Consider the following 20,497-nt stretch of genomic DNA (forward strand, 5'->3'; position numbering starts at 1 on the left):
CAAATCGGTTGGTCGGCATTCCCCAAAAGTGCTGCTGCAAAGCGTAGCAAAAGTCAGATGGTGTCACATTACAAGGTGACAAAAGCCAGTCTCTTTTCGGTGCTGTTTCAAAACAGCCATACAAAGTCACAAGGTGTCAGCCATCATGGATCACAAACAGACGGTCATCAAGGTCTGGTCAATCTGGTCTGGTCATTCTGGTCATGCTGCTTTCAATCATCATGCTGCTTCCAATCATGGTCCGGTCAGATCATGCAATGCCATCTGGTCAGTCATCAACGCGATCTCGGTCTGGTCAAGGTGTCTCCAGATTTCATGCAAATAAAACAAAAGTGCAAGTATCAGTCTTCAATCAGATTCAGATGTAATCAAAGCCAGAAACAAAACAGCATTTCCCATTGTGCATTTGTAGTGCACATTGCTAGTTCTTCCCATGTCTCTCAAAAGACATCAATGTTAGTTCCCTCAGTGTCTGCAGTCAGTTCTATCAATGTGTCAATGCATATATTTAACTAAGCCTGTCTCTCCATGCTGCTCAATGCATGCAGGCTTAATGCATGACTCCTGCAATTCCATCTCTGTCCTTCTCAAAATAAAACAGAACAAATAATTTGACATACTGTAAAAAATACACATTCAAAAATTACACATTCAAATGCTGCACACCTGCATTCTCATTCAATTGCATTCCATATCCTGCATTTCCTTCTGTGTCACTTCCATGTGTTCTAACCACACTCTCCCATTTTTTTCATCATTAAGTATTCACAAAGCTGAATAACTCCATGTTGAAAAAACAAATCTGTTTCATTCAAACAAATACTCTCATGTGCAATGCGATTCACATTCAAACAACATTCCTTCACTTCATGGGCCCCACGTCGGACGCCATGTTGTTAGTCCGAAAACAAATCCCTATCATGATCTTGCCCCCCTGGGCAACCATGCACTGGTCTTAGACAATCTTAGACAATCTCCTATGGGGGTGTGGATCGCAATACCCCCCTGCTTTCGTATCTCAGGGCCTATGTGCACTGTGTTACTCCTATCTTACGCCTACCAACATTTTCCTATCATACTCCTATGGACACAATAACATAAGACACAAAGAAAACACATGAATCGATTCAATAATAAAAATAGAATAAATGTATTTATGCACAGCAAAGCATGATCCAAACAATACTAAAACTATTGCAAACATCTAGTTTGCACCTTTTATACTTTTGGTGCAAATCTACCATGCAATAACTATAAGCCTTACAGGCTTCTAATGCAAGCCTGTGATACAAGCCTGTGATTCTAATGTAGCCTAATGCAAGCGTCAAACATCCAACAATCCTCTCCTTTATGCAGAATCAATCCTCTCCAATCCACACCATACTTCCCACTCACTCTCTAACACAATCCCTGTCTGATCTCCCCTTTCCCAAACCCAAAGTTCTTTGTGTGTGTCTGTTCTAATCATGGGTGTAATCATAGGGGGATGGGCAGTAACATGGGTGCCTGTCCCCCCAACTTCCATGGCACACCATCCCGTCCCCACTCACTTGGTCTGGGCACCCTCTATTCAGATGTCATGCCCCCCTCAACATCCTCAGCAAAGCCACTCCACTGGTTCTAATCAATCAGTTTGTCTAGGCCATAAACCATACTTCCCATTTGCTTGTGCCTCTCTGTCTCCAGCTCTGTCTTTGTCAGGGCCAGGTCTCTCCTCTTCCCGCTACTCTGCAATCAGTCAGTCAGTGGTGGCAGGCCCCTCAAGATCTGGTCACTTGAACTGCCTCTGCCAAGCTCTGCCAAGCTCTTCGATCTCTCCCGAAGCCATCGGATGCTGCTGCACCGAGACATCTCTCCCTCATTCTCAGAACTGCATCCAAACGTCTCTCGATCTATCTCTCAGAGAGCAGCTCCATCCAAAACTCCATCTATCACCATCACCAACAGCAACTAGCTCGAATGGACTCCATCAGTATCTAACCCCATCTCCAACAGCAACTCTCAAACTCCCTTCTCTTCAGCTATGGTTATACTAATCCATGACGCACTCATTCCCCATGGTTACATCGTTCTCTAAGCTAAGAATGTCTCTTTCTCTGTCAGCATTTCCTAAATATAAATGTGCCTGAAAGTCTGTGTTTTACAATGTACTTTCACTTGCAATCACTCTGTGTTCTGGTCGTGTTCTGTCAGCGTGACATTGGACATCATATCTCTTTCATGGCCTATCTGTCGGCGGTGCCTGCCTCCTATTTCTATATTCACTGTCATTCACTCCACTGTTGGCTCTGTTGGCATCACAATATCCTCTTTCCGTGCCTGTGTGCAAGACTCCTCCTTGCCTGCAAAGAACCTCTCCCATCTCCCCATGTGGCACTCCCTCCCACCTTTGCTGTCTCCGCGAACTCCAAGCCATGCCATGCTGATTAGCTTCCTTCGCTCTCGACTCAGACAAGGGTTTGTGTTATCTCTGTCTCTGCCTGCCAAGCAACTGTTTACGAATTCCTTCTTTCAGTGTACCATAACAACTCTGCACAGAGCCCAGTCGTGCTTCTGTGTGTCTCCTTCCAGAAATGGCTTTAGGAGTCATCTAAATGCTTTCTAACGTTTACGCTTTCTTCTCGCAAACCCAAGCACTAGCTACATGCTCAAAGCCTATTCTAAGTGCACACTCTACGTGCATACATGTGTACATGACAGTCTCTACTTGTGTAACTACAAAGCATAACAATGTGCCATTCTAAATGGCTCTACATTGTGGAATCATAAAATACAATATTAAGGCTTTTACACCATGCAAAGAGAAATATACCAACACGGGCTTGTAAAGATTCCCAGAATCTTTATTGCAATACTGTACAGTTTACAAAACAAAGTACACAAATAGCTATTTGGCCGTCAGTACATCACAGAGAACACCAGCAGGGTTCAATGTGAGTAGTGAACAGGAATTGCTAGCTGGACATCAGCGTATTTATACAATTTCTTCATAACGATGTCCAGCCTCCTACAAGTTAATCATGTACTGGGCTATGGTTGCGCCAGGTTCGTTCCTAATTTACATATCTCGTGCATGCGGTATACTTTTTAATACATTTGCTAACAAACACTATTATTCTCTGGGTTTAACTTTACACTCTTTACACATTTGTTTTAATACAGGTCAAACAGATGTTTCGCATGTCGTGTTCAAAAAGCGTTATTGTTCTTGTATACTTGTAGGTTAACATCGCCGATTCAAGTAATCCCCTGATCCCGAGGTCAACAAAGGACAAGGTATACATGACCCTAACATGTAGCCTGCAGGCAGGTTGGACATTAACTCTCCTACAGAGGTTGAAGAGGTTAAAGTAAGAACAAGAGAACATAGGTTGGCCATTTTAGGCCACAGGGTTACTTTGCACGATAAACTAAAATGGCGGCTTTAACCTAAAATGGAGGCTTGATTCACTTAAGGTCGTGACCTTGCAATACGGATTTCCTCGCAAAGCGTCTGGGCACAGGCCAACATAAACAATGAGGACGAAACAATATTATATCAGTTTTAAAAACATGTCATTTCAGGCCTCATCATTCTCTCTATAGTGCCTAGCACGTTTCTCTCTCAGCCTAAGCACTACATTCTAATGCATACTACATCATTCTAAAAGCATCTCTTTCAACATATATGGCAATAACATAACTAAACAAACCCTTCATATAACAGGGCCTATTTCTCTCTTCAAATGCATGGTTGTTACTATTCAATACTAATCAGAACTAAACAGAATATATGATGGATAACTAAACATGATGCAATGGATAACTTGATTCCTAAAGAGGTAATACTGGATAATAGTTCTCTAACAATGGGTAATGATGGGTAAGGGTGTGTAACAAAGAGTAATGATTCTGTACTGATAACAAACCCAGGCTCCTCATTTTATCAGATTCTACAAGATCTGACACTACGCATAGAATGCCTGCTCTGCCTGCTAAGACCCTGAATGCTTTGATTCAGCACCTTCGGTTGGTTGACGTGTGTAGGTCCTTACATGGGGCAACCAAGGTTATTCACATTATTCTGCCCCTCACACAGAACACACCTGCATGACTATGTGGGTGAATTCACTGGAGCAGATTATAAAGCCAGAGTCCTTTCTGACCACGCCCACTCTTAATCATATGTCAGAGAACATCTAATCAACCATTAATTCCCACCTGGAGATTAAGATCCGAAGCACTGCAAGTTGAAATTTTTAGGGAGCATTTCAGAGATATGATAACAGGTTATTTTTAAATCAACACTGGCAGTGTGGAGAGATTCAGTACTCTGTGGGGTGCTTTTAAAACAGTGATTGCAGGAGCAGTGATAGGCAAGATGGGGAGTGTCTGGAAAAACTTAATGTATGCTTTGTCTAAGACTGAAATGGAAATCGAGGCTGTAAACGGCAGCAATATGCAGCAATATGCAAAAGGGCGTTGTTGTCAAAGAACCTATGGTGCTGAAACAGAAATGCATTGCAGACTGGGACAGGATGGGCAAGTTCGACTATGGTAAATATACAGAGAAACTGCATGAGGAAGGGAATACACCTGAGAGGCTGTTGGCATGGCTATCCCAGCATGAGGACAAGATGGAAATGATAAATGCCATAAATGACGAGTGCAATATCACCTTGCGAGCCCAGAGTGAGATCAATGACACCGGTTTTAGATACTATTGCTCCCTGTACTCTACGGATAACGATGGCTGCGAAAGGGATCTTGATGAGGCATTGTCCCTGATTGAATTACTTCACCTGGATAGAGAGTCGGTTGATGCCCTTGATGCTCCACAGACAGTGCAAGAATTGAAGTCTACCATCATGTCATTGCCTTTGGGCAAAGTCTGTGGAGCAGACCAGCTACCGGGTGAATTCTATAAAGAATATGCGGAAGGACCAGTGCTTAGACTTCTTGAAATGTTGCAGGAGGTTATCATCGTTCCTGTGCTTAATCCCAATAAACCAATGCTAGATTGCAGCTCTTACAGACCTTTATCAATAATCAATCAGGACTGTGAAATCCTTACGGCCCTATCATGAACAACTCCTGGAATCTGCAAAGATTGTTCCACATTACTGGCAAGACCAGGTTTCTTGATGAACCTTATGCGGTAGCCTCACTAGACGCCATAAAGGCATTTGATTCTATTGGATGGGACTGTCTGTATGCCACCCTACAGTAGTTCGGTATTGGGATGGGCTTCCAGAAATGTGTGAAGCTGGTCTATGCCAAACCTACAGCCAGATTTAAAACAGGCAGGCACAGAGCTAAAAAAAGGGCACTAAACAAGGATGCCTGCTGTCCCCAATGTTATTTATCCTCTCTCTGGAGCCACTTGCAGGGTTCCTGAGAGCAGAATATGCTGGTGCTAGCATCTCCGTAGAAGGAGTAACACATGTGGTATCAATGTATACCAATGACATGCGTCTATATGAGCAGCACACAGAGGTTAATTTACAAGACATGTTGGACTTTCTAGACTGCTTTGCTGAGCTCTCAGGCATTACTATCAGCCTTGACAAATAAAGCTTGTTCCCACTTGCAGGCTTGAAAGGGCTGAGTAGTGAACAACTCCCCAGTTTGGAATTGAAATGGTCTATGGACAACTATATATACCTGGGGTCAATATCTGACATGACATTAGGGCCTCACATGAGCACAATACATAGACAGCTCTTGACCAGGTGGTGAAAGCCACTGACTTCTGGCCAAAGCTCGCCCTGTCGATGATGGGCATGGCAGTTTTCCTGACTATGGCGGTCCTCCTTCACATCCAATACTACTTTGTGAATGTTCCCTTTGTTATACCCAGGAAGTTTATGAATGGACTGGATTCCATAATCAGGGGTTTATATGGTGTGGGCGCAGGAACAGGGTGGCCTTGAGCACACTCCAAAGGATTAAGAGAATGGAGGGATTAGGATACCCCATTTTGAACTATATTATCTTGCTGGCCAATGAGACATCATTGGTCACAATGCTTTTTCAGGCCTCAGTCCATCCATTTTACCTGAAAGAGTTGCTGTGGGTGAAAGAGGATCAACATACCCAAAAGCTGCACCTCCTGACACTGGGAAAGATGCTGTTGTGCAGGGTTTGGAAGCTTCTGGGTGTTGCAGACCCATACACCCCACACATACCCTTTATAGCAGTATGGGGTGAACGACCAAGGTGGCGACAATGCATTAGGAAATACTGGGACGTTAGTGGGGTGGCTACCTTAGAATATTTGCTCCAGGATGGTAGGCAGCCTGTGTTTGCTGCACGTGTAGACCAGTTTGGCATACATAAGGGTCAATTCTTACTATATGTGATTCTCACACGGATCATAGATAATAGATGGCCTGAACCTAAAGGTAGCACAGAGAGAGAACTAGTGTTAGCGGCTATGTGTGAAATGTCGGAAGGTGGACACATGGTCTCCAAACTTTAGGAGTTGTTTGTGAATACACATATTATGTCAAATCTCGGGATAAGGGATATGTGGGGGAAAGACATTTAGTGGTGTAGGAGTGTGGGCTCTGCATTTCAACATTTAGACTCTGCATTTCAGCATGTGGACCCCGAATTTCACATTCACATTTTAGCAAGGGTTTGAACTTCAACTGGGGCCAAGGGTGTGCGACTCATTGCTGGACTCAAGAGTATGAGTCTCAGGTAGAATTTAATAGATGCCAATGCACAGAGCATATGCTAGAAATTGATCACCTTGCTTCATTATGCTATTTCAATGAACTGAGCTGCACTATATATAATACTAACCTAAATCTAACATACTAATTAATTCAACCCCATTTAACATGTAACAGATTCCCATAAAACATTGAGTGTAAATTAGTTCATGAAATAAGCTGGATTCAGACTGATGAAAAGGTATAATGCTCTGAAAATGGGAAAGAATAATGAAATTTAAATGTGCAGGCTGAATCAGCACTGTGTGGTAAGTTGAAAAATGTTTTTGCCATTGTTTTGGAGCAGGAAGCGCAAGAGAGATGTATCATTTCTCGCTTCAGCAATGCAATCCGCACAATGAGAAAGGCAAATTACTTGATTTCTTTAGGGGGATGAGCTGGACAAGGGGAAGTGCTCATGATTGACAAGCGGTTTCATAAAGAAGGTTTTGAGGCAGAGTAGGGAGGCATTCCTCTTCTAGCACTGACTAATGAAGGAGCAGGGGGCTGGTCTGCTGGACTAAGGCTGAAGCTATTTCTTCCCTGGAGGCGATACTTCACAGAGCTGCAAAATTTCAAGAATCCTTATCTGGGATTAACCCTGGAACACTGCCAAGCTGAGTCAGGGAATATCGCCTGCTTAATCTGGTAATTATCAAGATAATTGAGGGGCGAGTGGAGTGAGTGGTAGCTTAGTTTAGCTTAAATAGTTCAGTTCGCTTTAGGTTCTGCATTAGAGATTTGAATGTAAATGTACATGTGAAATTGTGATCATACTTCTCAAAGACTTGCTGTTTTTCAAAGGGTATTTTTCTTGGAAAAGTTTTACGAAGCCAAGGTTGATGTAGCAGAACTTGACACAGATAGAGCATTGAAAGCCACTGCAGAAAAGTTCACTCAATTAATGAATTTGTGAATTATAATGTTGGTGTACATGTCATTCTGTGTAACTTGCATTTCTATTGTATGATAAAGAACAATTTCAAAAAGGTGATTTAGATTATGTGTATTTTCTTATGCATTCAGTCTCATTGGTTTGACATATATAGGGAGATAAACATGTGGTAAGAAATATCTCAAAGCAAAGTAGCCACAGTGAATTGTTTTACTCAGAAAGGCTGAATGAATGTGTTGTATTTCAATTGCATACTTTACATTTGTTGGATCACAGCGAAAAGGGATTCATTGTGATGATGTAAAATAATCATCATCGGAGGGCATGAGCCATTACCATGACCCTGGTAAAAATAATTATTAGGCAGTATTCTGAAATCACAATATATTGCCAATGAATATAAAAATACCACCAAATAGCACTATAGCAAAATACCACGAAGTACTAGCTATATCCCCAAAATATATCTATCTATAACAGATTTGGTGCTTTGGCCGGGAAATTTTAAAACAATTACTGGGTGTGGCCTTGCGTTCTAAAGCATAACCATATTGTGCGCTCATTAATTGAATCAGAGCTGTGAGGTAGTGCAGTACTGTGTGCAGTACTGTGCGCTCATTTGACGCACATTATAGTGCCATTGGAAATAGTGCTGTCATGTCCCAGATCCAGGCTGAGTTTTCTGAATTGTGAAATTAATTATCTTGAGGCAAAGCTTTATGCCCATGCAGTTTGGTCTTCAGAAAATGTGACAGTATGGAAAGACATAATTACCACAGAGGTAGGACGGGGGGGAGGGCATTTGCAAATATTTTTGATGAAGGAAGAATTGTGCAGTTGTGCCTCTTTAGGCTATTCCAAGAATCAGAAGACACAGAGGAGAAACTTTGCATCATCAGACTATGCGCACAACTGTGGTTCCTGATACACAGGTCCTTAAAGATGCAAGGGAATGGCAGTGAAGTTATTAGCAAGTTGCAATGCAGTTTGGACAATGAATGTGACCAGGTGCAGCAATTAAAAGCTTAATTATAGCAGATGGAGCTAGATGGAGCTAGAAACGGAATTGCAAGCAACATGCAGCGATCTGGCTACTCAATTGGCTCTGAGAGAAACAATCTAATGAGAGTGAGCAAGAATGAACCCGCATAAGACAAGATAAAGATGTTGCTATTTTGGAAATACAAGCCCTTGATGACAGGGAGAAAGATAAAGAATTCCATGTTATGCAACAGGAGATATTTAAATGACTGGAAGAAAATGACAAAAAGGCCAAAGAGCTTAATCAGTATCAGACACAAATCAATTAATTGCAAGCCATAATCAATATGGTCAGGGATGAGAATTCTGATCTCTTTCATGAAGTAGAACAGCTTCATGGACAGTGCAAGAACTTAGAGCAGCAAATATTTAATCTTAAATCTCAGGAAAAGCGACAGGGTACCACTTTCAATGGAACTGAACTCAATTACAGATATGGCCAAGGGAACAATGTACCAACAGCTGTCCCTTTGGCCAGACCTGGTAATAACCCAATGGTGGGGTCTGAATCACCTACAAATTTGCACTCACACTCTTGCCCATGAGAGAACAGGAATGAGCGACAAAATGACACACATCAGAATGCATATGTACAATAGGTCAATGCCCATATGTTTTGTTATTAGGGGGCTTGTGTTGTAGTTAGGCAGGGATTCATGTAAAAGAACAATGAAACACAAGCTACCCCTGTCTCCTGTGAGTTTTCACAATATATGCCAATCACTTTGTGACAGATGAATGATTATATCATTCTAAAAACAATGTAAAACAGCCAGACTCAGGATTTAATTGATTACATCACGTACTACATACTCAATAATTTATTTTTATAGTGAGCAATCTCTTCATTTAAGCAGTCCATACAAAAAACATACAGAAAACATCACGTTACAGATTATGAGAAGTATATTACAAGGGTTTTATATGGAACCTCGTTTCCTTTGTGTTTCATTTGATCACAATTTTGCATTTGTTTTCAGGGAGACCTTATAGCACAAATATACTAGATGCAGATTGTTTTTTTTTTTTTTAAAGCCACTGGCCCTCATTACGAGTATCCCGGTAACAGCATGTCCATCACCGACATGCCGGAATGTGCGAGTCCCTGCCCGTATGAACCCGCTAACAGCGGGTGATGACGAGTGCACAAGAACGCGCGTTACCCCATGCCGGTAGTGGCAAAACCGCCATGCGGGTAACGGGCCACCAACCCCCCTATACGGCATTGCGGGTACCGCCCATTCCGTAACTGCGTCATAACAACCACTAAACACCGGCACGGTAACACCGGCACGGTATTACCGTGGTCGCAAAAAAGGACCCGGAAATTACGTCATCGCGCAGGAACGGGAAATGAGCCGGTGGCCATCTTTGAAAACAATATCCATTGCTATCCTCCATAACCACCACTACACTCTTGTTGTTGTGTGCCACAACTGAAGCAGGGTGTCGGCAGTGGGGAGCACCCCAAGGAGTGCACGTGACTGCCGAAAGCGGTGGGACGACCTCAGCCTCCGGGTCAGGAAGATACTGGCAGAGAACAGGAGGACCGCAATGGCGACAGGCGGTGGCACACACTCCCCTGTGAAGCTCACCGCATGGGTGGAGACCGCAAGTGCATTCATTGACCCGGAATCCATAGAGGGAATAGGAGACCAGGAGTTCAGCGCTGCAACTACCACAGAGGAAGGTGAGTAAACCATCACATCCACGTATACCAAAACATGATGTGGCACAAGTGATGTGGAAGTTAGAGTAGGCAAGGCAATGCATGTTCCAAGGCTACAGCAACACATCCATAGAATAATGTGTGCCACACCCTGCACCACATGCATGCTGAGTCAAAATCCTAATCCCAACAGAAGTGCAACATGACCCAACCATGCCCATGGGACCCACCACACAGACACCAAACCAATGCTATGCCACCAGCCATGCATTGATTGCCAACATGTCCCCTCAGTACACCAAATGCCACACACCAGAAATGAAATGATGCCTGAATGTATGAACATATCACACCGCAATACATCATAGCTGCCATTTGACAACATCACTGATGATCTGCATCTCTTCTATTTTCCAGGCACCGATGAGGAAGGTGGAACACAGGACAGGGGTGCGAGTACATCCAGTGCACACAAAGGGACCAGGGCCACCGCCACCCCCGTCCAAGAAAATGCCTGCAGCAACACCCAGGGTGCCATGCAAGGCATCAACCCTGCAGGGGACACCTGCAGCAACAGAACAGCAGCAGGCACCCACAACAGTAGGAGCCGTTCTGCCGGCCACCACGGACGTTGTGTCCACAGAAGTGGATGATGAGGCTGGAATCATGTCTGGAACACCCACCCCAAGGCCCATTGCCAGCCCCCCCACCTGCGGAGTGAGAGAGCCTGGACGATCCATGTCTCCATGACTCTGACCTTAGAGAATCAGACATTGGGATCTTCGAGGAGGACAGTGCCCAGGACGAGGACCCCACGCAGGTGCTTTCCACCACCCTGTCAGCCACCACCGTGACAGCCACCACCCTGCCTTCCACCACCCTGCCAGCTACCACCCTGCCAGCCACCACCCTGCCAGCCACCAGTACACCTGCGGCCGACACCTCCTTCAAGGCTCGCCTGGCAACGGTAGAGGCCCGCCAAGAGTCAATGCTGCAAATCATGCATCAACAGATGGACGCTTGAAATGAGGCCATGAGGGCCATAGCCATGGCCATTGCAGCCAATACAGCTGCTGTGGAGGCATCTACGTGTGCATTCAGAGAGTGCATGGGATCACTGACACAGGCCCTTCTTGCAAGCATCCCGCAAATGCAGCGGCCACACCTTGGCCCAGCCATGGGACTGACAATAGACACCTCCACTACAACAACCCCTTCCACCTTGGTGCAATCGACCCCTGTGCGGTTAACGCGGAGGAGCGCACAGCACTCGGCCATGGCACCCCGAGACCCGAAAGTCTCAAAGAAATAACAGTATAGGCAATGACAATGTGAAGAACTACATTGGTGAAGGGAACACTGTTTGTTGAACACATGGGGTCATTTGGGATCTGTGGGGTGGGTGAGGGAGTTTGTTGGGGTATTTACTGGGGTTTGTGGGGTGGGTGAGGGAGTTTGTTGGGGTATTTACTGGGGTTTGTGGGGTGGGTGAGGGATGTTGTTGGGGGCTCTGGGAGGGGGGAGTGGGCACATATTTGCTGTTTTAAAGAATACACAAGTTGTGAGAAGAAAAATCCATGGCTGGACATTGTTATTTTTCGTGTGCATCCATTTAATGTGTTACGGTGTTCAGTGCCCAACTCCCAACATTCCCTGTGTGCATGTTCACATTGGCCCAGTGTCTGACTGACACAAGTCTTTCATAGTCCCTGTGTTTCAGAAGTATACTTGAATTCGTGCTTGCTGCACAGCATGGCCATCCCGTGCATCACGTATTGGCAGTGGGGCTACTTCACCTCCGTCTCCACCCTCATCATCCTCACCCGGCCCATGCATGTCAATGTCAGGTGACAATGGTACATGCTTAACACATACAGGATTATCCATTTCTTTCCTCTGTTCTCTTCTCACCTAGGGCCCACATCCGACTTTCCGTGTCCCGGTGGCACTCATTAACATTGGGAAGTCGACCGAGATGTTTTTTCAGCCTTTTTCCACTTGATGGTTTCCGGTCTCTCTTTCACTACCTTCGGACCAAGGACACATATGCGAACCAGGTAATCTCTCCTTTTGCTCCTGGTCCGACCGGATATTCCTCCGAGTCTGTGTGCACTTGCCTACTGATGAGTCCTCTCACCACGGCATCTAATTATGGTCTCCTACCAATTACAGGTCCCTCTTTTCTGCCTTTGTTGTACGCGAATCACCTTCTGGACCCTCATACACTTCATCAGACGGTCGGACTCTGCGACACCAGCCATCAGTACCCCACGTCCATTGGCTCACTTAGACAGCAGCCCTTTTCAAGTAAGCATTTTTCCTCATTATTCAGCCATTCCTGCCCGGTCCTGTTGCACCCCCGGCTCCCTCCGGCGGGTGGGTGACACACAGGGACCCATGCATCACTCCTCCAAAGGGGACCCAAGGCCACAATTTATATTCTCTGCCCCCTCCCCGGGGGGAGACGCATCGGAATTACTTCCGAGTTCTCCCCGACTCCGTGTGAGGTTTAATGAGTTTGTGGCAGTGAGATACATCTACAGACTCGACTATTATCGTTGTCTGTTTTTGCATTTGTGCTTTACGCTTTACATGTAACAGGCATCCTGTACTGTCCCGCCTCCATGGTTGATCCATTCTCAAGTTTCAATCGCAATTTGTCTTTCAGATTCACTCCAGTTTTTTCCCCCCTTTTTTTCATCTTTCCAATCCTACAGGGTCTTGCCAAACATTGCCCTGATGAAGGCGGAGGACAATCCTTGGATATGAAAAACACTTTCTTCTTGTCTTTATCCAATCCTGTTCCGCCGAAACGCTTTTCTTCTATCAGAGGGGAATTACAGGTCCTTCACAGCATCACCTGTGGACACCAGGATCTCTCTCTTTTTTTGCCTATGTGACATGTATCCATTAATGGGACCATGTCCTCTCTGTTAAACATGTATCTAATTTTTTGCTTTTTGACTCCCCCCAAAGCGTTGGCAGACCCCATTCTCATCCCTGAGTCCTTGGGGATTGATTCAAAACACTGAAGAATATTCATTTTTGAGTTTCTATAATTTCAAATAGAGACAGTATGGTACTTATCACTATATTTACTCTAATGTTTTGCTATTTGATCTATTCCAATACTTTAGTGATAAATAACTGTTGTTTTGCTAATAGGAAAATTGTCGTATGTATTTTTATGTATGCTTTCTTTTTGATGCACTAATCCTTCTCTTTTTTTCCCTTTGTGTTAAAATTGTCATTCTTTATTTCCACAAATGGAAGATTTGTATTTATGTCTTCAATTATATATGTACCTCCAAGTTGGTTTTTATTATATGCACTAAGTTGTGATATAAAAGTTTTTTTTCTAAAAAACCTTTTTTTGTTCCATTATTGTGGAGGTTTCCAGCACACCTTCTGTGCATGTAAATTTTGATAAATTATCAAGACTATATGGGTTGAGACCAGGTGAACCTTTCCAATTCATTTAGACTTCACAGTAGCCAACCCAACACATACCAGTATCCTTTCTTTCTTGTTGAGATCATATACTTTGCCCCCCACTGGTATGTGAACCCACGGGGCTAATCACTGTGGCCACGATGTGGCCCATTTATGCATAGATGTTATTTGACAACCACGGTTGTTTAGTGATCGGGTCCGTTATCCCTTTCCCCAAAATTGCCCATATTTTGGGAGATCACTGAAAGTAGCCACATTCAGGCCTGTTTCCAGACAAGCATCCTCAAACTCTTTTTTTCGTGGAGGCTTGGCTGCACTTACACTATTTTCTCCCCCTTCCCCTATTGGTCGCCGTCCTGCATGGACCCTTCCACCCACACGTGTTGTTGGTACACGGGGTTCTAACTACACGACTGGGCAGATATGGCTGAAAATGCTACTTTAAGTTATTCTGAGGAGGAAATAATTGAGCTAACTCGTGGCCCCTCCCTGTTTGATCCACCTGACCCAAATCAGCCTTCAATCTCATCGAACACCGCTGATGACCTGTTAAAACTTAAGAAAAAGACCTTTCGCACTGAACTTCACGGTCATTTCCTTCGGGAATATTTAAAAAAAAGTATCATACCCAATGGTCTGATAGTGCGCAACAAACCCAGACTATTTTTGGAAGACAAAGAATACACCACTAACTTCAGTTACATTGCCACCAAGTGCAGTCGAGATTTAATGGTACTGACCATAACCACCACACAACGAATCAGTACTGATTTACAAAAAATCTTAGACGCAGAAGAAACACGATTTAAGAGCAACCCTCTACTCACTGACATAGAGACACAACTCTCTAACATTAATAAACAATTTGACCAATTTAAGGCCAACACCTTGACTAAGAAAACTAACAAATTAAATAAGGACATTCAAGATTTTAAGACGGAAATCATATATCCTTATACGGCAGAAGGCTACATTGATTCTCTTAAAAAACAGGGTGGGGGATCTCAATCCTCACCCAACAGAAGACGCAATAGAGTTAATTTTTCAGGATCAAGCAGCTCTGGGTCTTCGAGCGGAGGCTCACAACAGAATTTTTCACCTTTCCAGGGATACCCGTTTGGCCAACCTCATTTTCAGGGCCCTTACCCACCACAGTTCCCTTTTTTAGGCAGAGGAGGACAAGGTGGAGGATGGGGCCCCCCACCCTGGAACGTACCTTATCAGGGACAACGCAGACGCTCCCGCAGACGGAGGCGATAGCCCGAACCCCGAACAACAATCAGTTACCCATTTACAATTTGGGTAACTTCCCTCTGACTTCATGTCAAATTTCTCTTCTGTCAAAAGGTCTGTCATTTGTCCCAACTGGTGACACTGATTGGTACAGAACTGAGAATGAGTTACACCGATTCTTTCGGAACATAAGACTCAAGGTCTTTTTTCAGGACCACACAGAACAGGAGACTGATCCTGACACAGGCCTACATCCCAAATCTTCCTTTACACCCACAGATAGCCAAATTCCGGAGGACCTACGCACCTTTGAGAAATGCGTACTCAAAGACATTAGAAAATTACAAAAGACCAAACATATACCTCAGCATAATCTTACCACAGGCGAAAGACGAGCGCTAAAAGATCTCTCTACCAACAGGGAGATGATAATTAAACCAGCAGATAAGGGCGGTGGCATCGTCCTCATGACGATTGACCAATATACTGACATGATCTTGACCTTACTGAACGACAGAACTAGTTATCAGACACTTAGAAAAGATCCATCCATGGACATGAAAACAGCAATTTCCGAAATAGTGTCCTATGCCCACGACAGAGAGTGGATTACAGATAAAGAATCCTCCTTTCTGACTACATCTTCAAACCGCACACCTTGCTTGTACGCTCTTCCTGAAATTCACAAAAACATACATAACCCTCCAGGCAGACCTATAGTCTCAGGATGCGGGTCTATCCTTGAACCATTAGGACAATTCATTGATCACTTTCTCAAACCTTTAAGCATCAAAACCCGATCATACTTGAGGGACACTATGCACACCATCCAGGTGTTTGAAAATTTGCCATTTAACAATTCCCAACAAATTTTGGTAACAATGGATATCAAGGCACTATATACCTCCATACCACAGGACAAGGCCATTGATTGTGCATATGAACATCTCACTCAAGAATATGCCCAACCAGGATCCTATCGAGTCCCTCCTGAATTCATTATTGAATTACTCACTTTTGCCCTCAACAAAAACTTTTTTACTTTTGACAATCAATTCTTCCTCCAAGTCAAAGGTACAGCTATGGGAGCCACCTTCGCTCCCAGTTTAGCCATTTTATTTATGGCTTCATTTGAGGACAAATACATCTACAACCATACGAACCAGTGGGAGGCACAAATCTCCCACTGGTATCGATATATAGATGACATCATCTTTATCTGGATAGGAGACACTATATCCCTCCAAAGTTTTCTAACATGGCTGAACTCCTGTGATAACAATATACAATTCACAATGGAGTACAGCACCAAATCAATACACTTTCTGGACCTCGAGATTTCATGCGTGGTTGACAAACTCGCCTACAATCTTTTCAGAAAACCTACAGACCGGAATGCCCTCTTACATTACCAGAGTGATCACCCCACACACATAAAACAAAATCTTCCCTATGGCCAATTCCTGAGGATTCGACGTAACTGCACCCATCTTGAAGATTTTTATGCCAACGCAGATGCACTTGGTGCTAGACTACTTTCACGCGGTTACCCGACAAGACTGGTGAACACCTCTTCCAAAAGAGCTAGATTTACGAACAGAGATTCTCTGTTAACACCAAGGGAAGAATCCAATACACACACCAAGGAACGACTTACTTGTGTGGTCACATATGGTCCCAACACCTTTGACTTCAAAAAGGTCATTAAAAAATATTGGCCTATAGTGAGATTGCAACTGTCTGAGGAACCCACACCGAGATTTGCCTTTAAAAGAGCAAAAAATATTAGGGAACATCTGGTCCATTCCTCTTTCTCCAGACCCGCTCCACGCACAGGTCTTTGGGATTTGCGCAAAACCACAGGTCACTATCCCTGTGGTTCTTGCTCAGTCTGTAAATTTACTAAGAAGATTCTCACATTTAACATTGGCTCTCGGAAATGGACATTAAATACCTTATCCAACTGTAAGAGCAATCAGGTAATCTACTGCATCGAATGCCCTTGCGGCCTTCGTTACGTAGGCCAGACCATGCGCAAAGTCAGTACCCGCATTTCGGAACATCGCTCCCGCATTCGATGCAAAAACCTCACTTCTCCGCTGGTCGCTCACGACTTGGCTTACTGCCACAGCCCAGATGATATCCTGTGGTGGGTCTTGGATAGAATCCAGACGGGACAAAACATACCAATCAGACTTTTGGAGTTAGAAAGAAGATGGATTTACAGACTCAACTCACAAGAACAGGGTCTAAATGAGCAAATCCCTCCCTTCTGAACGTCCTTGAGCCCATAGTGATCTCCCTGCTCATTCCCCTTGGATCCACACACACCCACCACACCCCGTACAAACCTCCTACTACAAACCCCCCCCCCAGCCCCCCCCCCTTCTGGTGTCTACACGAGGTCCCTCCCTAGCACCAACGCTGGGTCCCGCCCACACATCATCCAAGTTTGTGGAGGGTGGCAGGAGCTCTCCGCCCTTCCACTTCAGTGCAACTAGGACCGCTGTTCACAGCTCCTGCTACTAGAGTATACCCCTCCTTTTTCCCTCCCCCACAGCCCCCCCCACACACCTTCCTATCATGCCCACCACGTGTCCCACCTCCAGTCAGACCAGACGGGATGATCCCTGACATCTGGATACCCTCATGACTCGATAATCACATCCTCACCAGAGCCTCAAGACCGGGATACATCCGATCTCCCGACAGATCCACACCACTAAGGACACAAACACTGCATTGTTTGTTGCTCTCCATGGTTTTTACCTGCAACAACTGCCATCCTGACTTTTTCGTCCTCATAAGACGTACTCCGCAGAATTCCGGCAATCACTCGCCCATCAGGCGTACATGTCTCTTTACTGTAACGAAGACGAAGCGGGGATACTTTTCCCCGCCCCCCTCATACGACCATTGGTTAGCCGGATCTTTGACTCATCTGCCCATCATTTGGGTTGGCACCACTCTATTGGGCCCCATGCGAGCCACACCTCCAGCTCCCATGTGCCTCCAATCCACATCCAGTAGGCAGACAGCGGCACACTAGCATTGGCTAGCCCCCACCCATACCCACCTGCCACTCATCTTGGCCGGCACCGTTTGATTGGGCCTGATACGCTTGACAGTGATCATCCGCCTCCCCCTAGAGGGACGCCACACTACGGCTTCCCCGACAACCTCAGAACTTCGTCTCAGCGTTGCCGCAGCTTACAAACCAGATGGCAGCTGACAGAGTATGTGATACTCTGTGACTTCTTCACACGCTCTTCACTTTTCACGAGCGTTTCTATCCCTTAACACAGGCAAGTATATCAACACTCATCCCAGAACCTTCTTTACCCACCTATATAACTAGGGACGCTTGGCTTAACACATACAGGATTATCCATTTCTTTCCTCTGTTCTCTTCTCACCTAGGGCCCACATCCGACTTTCCGTGTCCCGGTGGCACTCATTAACATTGGGAAGTCGACCGAGATGTTTTTTCAGCCTTTTTCCACTTGATGGTTTCCGGTCTCTCTTTCACTACCTTCGGACCAAGGACACATATGCGAACCAGGTAATCTCTCCTTTTGCTCCTGGTCCGACCGGATATTCCTCCGAGTCTGTGTGCACTTGCCTACTGATGAGTCCTCTCACCACGGCATCTAATTATGGTCTCCTACCAATTACAGGTCCCTCTTTTCTGCCTTTGTTGTACGCGAATCACCTTCTGGACCCTCATACACTTCATCAGACGGTCGGACTCTGCGACACCAGCCATCAGTACCCCACGTCCATTGGCTCACTTAGACAGCAGCCCTTTTCAAGTAAGCATTTTTCCTCATTATTCAGCCATTCCTGCCCGGTCCTGTTGCACCCCCGGCTCCCTCCGGCGGGTGGGTGACACACAGGGACCCATGCATCACTCCTCCAAAGGGGACCCAAGGCCACAATTTATATTCTCTGCCCCCTCCCCGGGGGGAGACGCATCGGAATTACTTCCGAGTTCTCCCCGACTCCGTGTGAGGTTTAATGAGTTTGTGGCCATGAGATACATCTACAGACTCGACTATTATCATTGTCTGTTTTTGCATTTGTGCTTTACGCTTTACATGTAACAGGCATCCTGTACTGTCCCGCCTCCATGGTTTATCCATTCTCAAGTTTCAATCGCAATTTGTCTTTCAGATTCACTCCAGTTTTTTTCCCCCCTTTTTTTCATCTTTCCAATCCTACAGGGTCTTGCCAAACATTGCCCTGATGAAGGCGGAGGACAATCCTTGGATATGAAAAACACTTTCTTCTTGTCTTTATCCAATCCTGTTCCGCCGAAACGCTTTTCTTCTATCAGAGGGGAATTACAGGTCCTTCACAGCATCACCTGTGGACACCAGGATCTCTCTCTTTTTTTGCCTATGTGACATGTATCCATTAATGGGACCATGTCCTCTCTGTTAAACATGTATCTAATTTTTTGCTTTTTGACTCCCCCCAAAGCGTTGGCAGACCCCATTCTCATCCCTGAGTCCTTGGGGATTGATTCAAAACACTGAAGAATATTCATTTTTGAGTTTCTATAATTTCAAATAGAGACAGTATGGTACTTATCACTATATTTACTCTAATGTTTTGCTATTTGATCTATTCCAATACTTTAGTGATAAATAACTGTTGTTTTGCTAATAGGAAAATTGTCGTATGTATTTTTATGTATGCTTTCTTTTTGATGCACTAATCCTTCTCTTTTTTTCCCTTTGTGTTAAAATTGCCATTCTTTATTTCCACAAATGGAAGATTTGTATTTATGTCTTCAATTATATATGTACCTCCAAGTTGGTTTTTATTATATGCACTAAGTTGTGATATAAAAGTTTTTTTTCTAAAAAACCTTTTTTTGTTCCATTATTGTGGAGGTTTCCAGCACACCTTCTGTGCATGTAAATTTTGATAAATTATCAAGACTATATGGGTTGAGACCAGGTGAACCTTTCCAATTCATTTAGACTTCACAGTAGCCAACCCAACACATACCAGTATCCTTTCTTTCTTGTTGAGATCATGTCGTGCAGCATGACACAGGCCATGGTGATCTTTACCACCTTCTCAGGCCTATATAGGAGTGCCCCACCAGACCTGCTGAGGCAGCGGAACCGCCCCTTCGACAGGCCAAAGGTCTGCTCAATGACAACACGGATAAGGGTGTGCACACGATTATACTCCTCCTCATGGCCGTTCTGCGGGTTAGGCACAGGGGTGTGTAGCCACGGCCTCAAGGGATATCCTCCATCACCTGCAAGCAGATTCAAATAGGTGTTGTCACTCTGAACTCCTGTAAATCGGGGCGCACAGTCATGCCGCCAGCTATTTGGTGTGGCCATGCACATGTCCCTGTAAGCATGAAAAAATGTTATCTAGGTGCAATCTGTACTGTCATGAGGTGTGGTAGTCTGGTTGGCATTCAATAGATGATGCAGGGTGTAATCATGCATGCTGAGGCAGATATGCTGTGGTAGTGCAACAATG

This window comes from Ambystoma mexicanum, chromosome 5q, assembly GCF_040938575.1.
Source record: "Ambystoma mexicanum isolate Mex_15411 chromosome 5q, UKY_AmexF1_1, whole genome shotgun sequence".
Lineage (NCBI taxonomy): Eukaryota > Metazoa > Chordata > Amphibia > Caudata > Ambystomatidae > Ambystoma > Ambystoma mexicanum.